This window comes from Poecilia formosa, unplaced genomic scaffold (genome assembly GCF_000485575.1).
Source record: "Poecilia formosa unplaced genomic scaffold, Poecilia_formosa-5.1.2 Scaffold53, whole genome shotgun sequence".
Taxonomy (NCBI): domain Eukaryota; kingdom Metazoa; phylum Chordata; class Actinopteri; order Cyprinodontiformes; family Poeciliidae; genus Poecilia; species Poecilia formosa.
This window is the reverse complement of record NW_006799992.1, coordinates 509,846-516,951: the sequence shown is the minus strand read 5'-3', so window position 1 is coordinate 516,951 and position 7,106 is coordinate 509,846. Positions and strand designations below refer to the sequence as shown.

The following is a 7,106-nucleotide window of genomic DNA, read 5'->3' as shown; positions in this document are numbered from 1 at the left end:
CCAAACCCTCCCGCCCCGCAACCCCTTTCTGCAGCTCTGACTCTGGGACAAAGACTCACACACACACACACACACAGAACATTCTCTCCGCTACGTGAGAACGCAGGGACAGTGACGAACACACAGAGTACAGCGTTCACACAGAGGTGAAGTCCAGACAGTTGGGGGGAGCCATGTCGGCAGCTTTATGCAAAATGCACACGCAGTCCAGATTCCCACCGATACGAGCTCATTTCACAGACTTATCCTTAAAATATAAGTTTGTTCAGAAGAAGAAAAAAAAAAAGAAAAAAAAAAGAAAACTCCACCACACACACAACTTCAATCAAATCCTGTTTCGAAACTGCTTTTACTGAGGTTAACTGTAAGATGATACTCTGTACCAGCCACAAATTCATGCTAAGTGTCCTGAAATCTCTACTGAGAGACTTGAACTCGGTGAATATATGTGTTGGAAATAAAAGTTACTATTACAATCATTTAGATTTATGTTTACTGTGCAAATACAGAGCAAAGATTAGCATTCTCACTAAGTTAGCTATCCACCCCCCTCTTACTGAATAATCTATCAAGAAGAACTTAAAGGCCTTAGGATTCTTTTTATTTCATGGAACAAAAAAAAGAACAAATCAGTTTTTTCCTAATTTCTCCAAGGGCAATCAACAACAACCACAACAAACTAATCTTTCTGGTTCAGCAGCACAAATAAAGGTTATTTTTTGTTATTTACACTGACTTCTCACCTATAGCGGGCCTCTTGCATTTTTGGGTGTGCATTGCTAACCACTGCTGCATTCCAGTTGTCTAAGAAGTCTCTGCAATGAGGATGTCATCACACCTGAGGTCAGAAAAACCAAGGGAATTTGCTAATTGCTTTGTTGCAAACGACTACCAGCAGCACAAGCCCATAAATCATCTTTTTCTCCATTGTATTTATAGACTGAAGCAATGCTCATAAGTAAAGATTCAACAGTGCTACATGCGACACTGGTTTGACAAACCATAAGAAGAGCAAACAAACAGTTTGCTCCTGCAACGTCGCCTAAGTTTCGTGCACACGGCAGCCACAACGAATGTTGAACGTAAAGTTGTGTTGAGGAACCGTCAACCTTACATGTTCGAATCACGACTTGCTGGGTATTCTGGTTAAGTTTGCTGACTTTGAACTTGAAAATTGTGAATACATAGCGAAAAATGAGGTGGTAATATATCACTGATGTCTGTGATGTATTCCACACCTGCTATGACAACAACCAACACTGTGAGAAGTAAGGAGAGAACAATGATATGATGAGGTTACATCTAAAGCTCACGTCATGCCTGAAAAGCAGGAAACGTGCCACACGTTTGCTTGCAGGCACATCTGGGATTGAACTGCTGCAAACTGGCTGTTTTAGAGTAGTTCAGAGCAGGTGCGGCTGAAAATTGCACATGCAGCAGTATTAATGACTGGTGCTAATTTATTCTCATTGAAAAACGGTCAACTTTAACTTTTCCAAAATGCTTTTCTAATTAACTACTTCCTGGAAGGCTATGTGGAACAAAACGCCTTGTGCAGCATGTTAGGAGTTATTAACTGAGAAAAAAACAATATTTTCCTCTGTAAGTGACTCGTATATTTGCACAGCAAACATGATAAACTGCTCCTTAGCACAAAAGGTACAAATAACTCATGAATGGAATAAGAGCATACACTGCGGAAAAAGAAATTTGGAAGCGTTTTTTTCTTTTTTGTTTTTTCTTTTTTTTTTTGAAACTATTAGTAAATAAGTCCAAAGTTATTCAAGATTTAGATTCAAACTTCCTGTCAACAACTGAGAAGATTGTTTCTGATAGGAAAAGAGAAAGGCATCTCTAAAAAGAAAATAAAACAGTGCAAAGAATTATAAATTAAAAATACCTGTTTTCATTTACAATTTCTAAAAAAAAAAAAAATGCTTTCAGAAAAATTACTTTGGCTCTTTTAAATAATCTGGGAGAATAATTTATTGGCATTACAGCAATCAAACTCTTCTTCTGAATGCCGACCAGCTATTTGAATGTTTCCACTGGCCTTTTGATGATTTTATTTTGAAAGGTGTCATTACCTTCAAGTTACTACTCACCTCCTTCTTAAGAAAACATGCAATGTGAAAGATTGTCAGGATAACCAAATTACTGTATAATTAAACAATTGAAAACAAATTAATTTCTTTCTGCTCGTCTTTCTCACACTCCGACAATCTGCTGATTTGTTGCAAATAAACTCAGTAGTCGTGTTTTATCACCTATTTACCTTCTAAAACCTTTCGAGTTTGAACTAACCAAGCGTCACCTGAATGCATGGTAATTAAAGACTGAGCCAATACGTATTGCAGTCCAAGCAGTTGTGTATTGCATAAAGGAATATTGCAGTAATACTAAACTGGTGATATGTTTTAGACTCCTTCCTAGGCTCTCCATCTGACTCGAGTTAGAACCCTGGTTGGACCACTACAAAGTCATAAGGTATGCTACAGTCAGAAGAAACATGCTGGTCAAATATGCTTTCTAGTTTTAAAAAAACAATGTTTGGTTGCAAACATAAAGAAATGTTGTGAATGTTTTAAAGCCTTTCCACAACATAGATTCTCTTTTAGCCTGTACCTTTTAAGCAATAGCAGCAACTCATCCATATTTATACCATTCAGAGGTTAAAATATATTTCTTTCCCACACAAATCGACACGGAAACGTCAATCGCATTGTGCTATTTGAAGGCCACTTGCTTCTGCTTACATTGAACTAGAACAACATTCAAACTTTATTCTGGCCATGAGATATTTGTCTATTATTCAATATTTCTGAATTTGAATATCTGTAATGTTTTTTTTTAATTATTATTTGTTTTTATAAAATTACAGTTTTAGTTTAATAAAGACTTTGGTCAGAAACTGCTTTTGAACTCCTTTTTTTTCTTTCTTTTTTTTTACATTTCTGTCGGTTTTAACTCTAGGCCAAAGTAAAAACAAAAAAACTTGCAATCTAAATTCAACAGAAACTCAAATGGATTTATATAAGTATATAATCAAACTCTATATTTGGCATACTGAATTCATATTCCAACCACAAGATGCGTGACGGTGACACAATTTTGTCAGGAAGTCGAACAAGTAATGGTAAGAGGTTTCGACAGGCACAGGGAGAGCAGAACCAGGATAAATGCCAGAAACTGATTTTCCAAACTAGGATCGTACAATTACAATAAGGGCAGGAGATAAAACAAGAGTGGGTGGCGTGTAAATGTAAAGCATCAGTGATTCCCAGGACCTTGGTGAGAAAAGTAAAAGCGTTTCGATAAGCTGGAAGCAGACAGGATGTAACAGTGGCCTTATCGTGTTGGTGCAGTTGGTGAGGAGAGCAGAGAGTAAACATGGAGCGTCACACAGATAGGAGCAGAGACCTCGGACCATCAGCATGGCAGTCATCCGGCCCGCCGCTGCCAAACCACGGTGCTCCTCACATTTTCCATCCCCACCGCCCCGCGCCCCCTCCTAGGAACCGCACTCACCCGACTTTACTCCCAACACACAGCAAGTTCTTACAATATCCTCAGGCACCAGCTCTGAATTTAAAGGTCTGTGAAGGCAGCAGGTTTGCTACCGTCTACAATCCGGCTGCACTACGCTAACTACAAAGGCCACAAAAAAAAATTAAATAAATCACACTCTTTCCTAAACAAGAGATCAAATGGAAAAATGCCTCTTGCTTGATGCTTGAACGCCCATAAAATACCACGTGATGGGCCCCGTCCTGGTCGTGAGTGGAGGACGGGGCCCAGCAGCTGTGACTGACAACTCGCACAAAACACCTGGTGGAGTGTGGGAGATTTGGGCAGGCCGCTGCACGCTCTCAGCCATGTTGTTGTTCGCCAGGCTGCACGACGGCACACAACTTACAGAGCGGCAACAAAGGCGTCCCTGTGTGACACACCACTCCAAGCATCTAATTAAAATCAGCCTGCATTCTGCCACCTTGCATTATTACACAGACGGCAAGTCAGAGGCTTACACACATGGCATTGATCATTTGGGGCTTTAAAATGATGCAAATACAATTTTTTTTTAAAATTGGCATTAATAATTAGACATCCTCAAAAGATAATGAAAAAAAAACAACAAAATGCGGTCTTTAGATGTGCGAGGCATAATTTTTCAATGCAAGAGAAGCACCCACCCAGCTACCCTCAAGGATGGAGTTGAAGCAATTCCATAAGCCTGATGTTAGCCAGCTTTATTTATACAAAAAGAAAATCAGTTCCGATGTGTGTTTGGGATTGCTGTCCCACTGGAACACTCAACTGTGTCCAAATTTCAAATATCAGACCCAATATGTCATCGCAAATAAAACAAAATAGGTCAACATATTTTAGAATGACCAGGGAGCCACCAAGCCTATCTACACCTGGAAGATGGTGGGACAACATCGCCGTTGTCCAGATTGAAATGATTCAGCATCAAAGTGAGCTGCAGCTGTGTTGACCAAGAAGGAAGGCCCTTTTCCCAAATGGGAAACCTTCAAGCATGAGTCAAACATGAAGGTGTACCACATACACAAGCCAAATCCCTTACGGAGACCGGTTCTATGGTCAGACAAGCCGCGATGACGAGAGAAATGTTCGTAAGACAGAGTCAAGAGTATATTGGACTAACTGCAAAGCACGGAGGTGGTAATGTTATGCTGAATTTTTCATCTACTGCCAGTGGTACCCGCAAAGTTGATGGAAAACCAAAGGAGGACAACCCCAAAGTGATTCACCTTCAGCATAGATGAAATAGACACAATGACCACATACAGTTGGAATGAATAAAAGCAAGCTAACATTTTTAACTCTGTTGGAAAATCACACAGGCAGATTCAAAGTTTCGCACATCCCCAACTGATCCTCATTATCAACAAAGGAGTCAAGTTTACTTTATTATTCAAATTGGTTCAAATGTTTTCCAATTTGATTGATTGTATTGATTTGCTGAAGGACATCAGAATATTAGTGGTGTGCGTATACATTTAATTATATGCGCCTTGTGCACCAATATGTTTGTTGCCCAAGAAACCTGGTTTATGTTTTGGTTGTATTAAAAACAAAGACTTATTAACCAGTTTAAACTCTATTTTAAACTACATAAAAAGTCACTTATGTTCAGGTTTAAGTTAAAATAATTGTGAGGTCTTATGTAGCAGCGTGTGCATTGAGTCACTTCAGTTGTAAAAGGCTGGAATTGATAGATTGTTTTTGTAATTCAAATAGTTCCCTCAAAGATGACGGAAAAAGATACAATGCTGCGTAGCTAAGGTGTAAAGTGGATGTGGGTGGCATAAAGTAAACTAGGTCAATAATTGTGTATGAAACTCTGATCATTTGTCTTTTAGCCGGAGACTTTTCACAGAATTCAAATTTTCTTCATAAAAATCAGGTATTACATGTTTATATATTTTTTTTTCTTTTTTTCTTTTTTTTTTTGGGCTCACATTTGAAAAGTGTAAAAATAACAACAATGACCAGAGCAGCCTATTTTCATTTTTCCCGCTCTCTTTTCCTGTGGTGGGCTGCAGTGTGCAGCACTTGACCAAAATTACAGGTGTGTTTTCCCCTATATAGTAATCAAATGGCCTTTAGACTCAAATGACCACTGGCAGTGCAAACAATAGCCACTTTTCTCTCTGAATGCAAGCACACATTATGTGGTAAACACCTATTATAGTCTTACTAGGCTGACCTTCAACAAAAACATGCCTCTGGGACTCCACAAATATCTGTAACTTTCCTTTCTTACAACCGGACAAAAATACCTCTAAAACAGGAAGCATGGGTGAAGGCTACAGCTCTAATAAGTCCCGGTGCTTTAAATTCCCCACCAGGGTGTACTCCCAAGTCACTTGCACCATGTAATTTACACAGCAGGCCTCTGAGCTTTTAAAGATAGCCAGATGTGTGTGCGTGCGTGCGTGCGTGCGTGTGTGTGTGTGTGTGTGTGTGTAGCCGACGCCTGCAGCAACTATGTTCTCCGTTACAGAGCTCTCTGCTGCTTGCAGTCCACAATGTTGCGTGTCCGAACACATCCTTCTTCACGCAAACTCTGCTTGCACAGTGTGAGGGTGTTTGCATCAGATAGGGCAAACTCCAGACAAGCTCACGTGAACGGTTCCACGCATTGTTGATCACATGCGTGGACTGAAAGAATTAATCCAGGTGTTTGACATTGGATCCACACTGAATCCTGACAAATTCAACAGTGAAGCCTTCAAGTTCTCCCAAGCGTAATTGATCATGTCCTTCACTCGAGCCGTCCTGATTACAAAAATATCTGATTTCTACAGTCAAATTAAGCACAAACTTGATTTCCTTTGAAAAGTTCAGAGTTTTAATGCAGTATTTTTACGCGAAGATCTGATTGCAAAAGGGGAGTGAAGAGGTCTTTTGGCATAGAAATATTTCAGATTTGCTCCGAGCCAAAGCCATTTGGCCTACATGATGTACAGTTTGGGCAAGTCTGAGTTTTCCCAAACTATTGCTTTTAATAGTTTGGGAAAACTGGGAAGCAGTTTTCCCAAGTAAAAAAAAAGCCTCACCTTTTATCCTGCGCTACATCCTGTTTTTTACTCCCAGTGGAAGAAAATTTCTCTTCGCTGCAGATAATCCGCATACAGTCAACTGATCGACTTCAGTCCTGAAAACCTGAAAGTCTTTTCATCGTTTCATATGAGCGCAGCATTAGGAACAAAAAAGCATGTCGGAGAAGCAATAGGGAGTCCCGAAAGTGCTGCAACCCGTTTGTTGATGAGTATTTCAAACTGATTGTTGCTGAGAACGACGGAAAAGTTTGGAATCATCTGCAAAACTTCTCCCACTTGCGTAAAAACGACGTGGTCTCACGTAGTCTCTCGGTGGGATTCTCGGTATGTTTATAGTACTGGCCCCTCTGATCCAATGGAGGCGTTCAGACAGGCGGAGAGAGAGCACACGTTGCGTTCAGCTGCTGAAGAAAAAGTCGGAATTATAAAACTTACACAATAACGACGTGAAAATCAGTGTCAGAGTATTTGATATTATTCTGTATAAAAGTGGATAGATAGATAGATAGATAGATA

The 7,106-nt window shown here is 39.8% G+C and overlaps 1 protein-coding gene and 1 long non-coding RNA gene across 2 annotated transcripts in view; one reads left to right on the top strand and one right to left on the bottom strand.

Annotated features, from left to right (window-relative positions):
* The window catches only part of LOC107836357 (uncharacterized), a 21,546-nt gene extending 14,975 nt beyond the window's left edge, over positions 1-6,571 (top strand). Inside the window, exon 3 of the long non-coding RNA XR_001662242.1 lies at positions 6,561-6,571. This is a non-coding gene — a long non-coding RNA (uncharacterized LOC107836357). The remainder of the gene's footprint in view (positions 1-6,560) is intronic.
* Positions 1-6,949, bottom strand: part of LOC103138593 (protein tyrosine phosphatase non-receptor type 14) — a 38,020-nt gene extending 31,071 nt beyond the window's left edge. The window contains exon 1 of the mRNA XM_007552851.2: positions 6,588-6,949. The gene's annotated coding sequence lies outside the window, so the exon portion shown is untranslated. The remainder of the gene's footprint in view (positions 1-6,587) is intronic.
* Between the last annotated feature and the right edge of the window lie 157 nt (positions 6,950-7,106).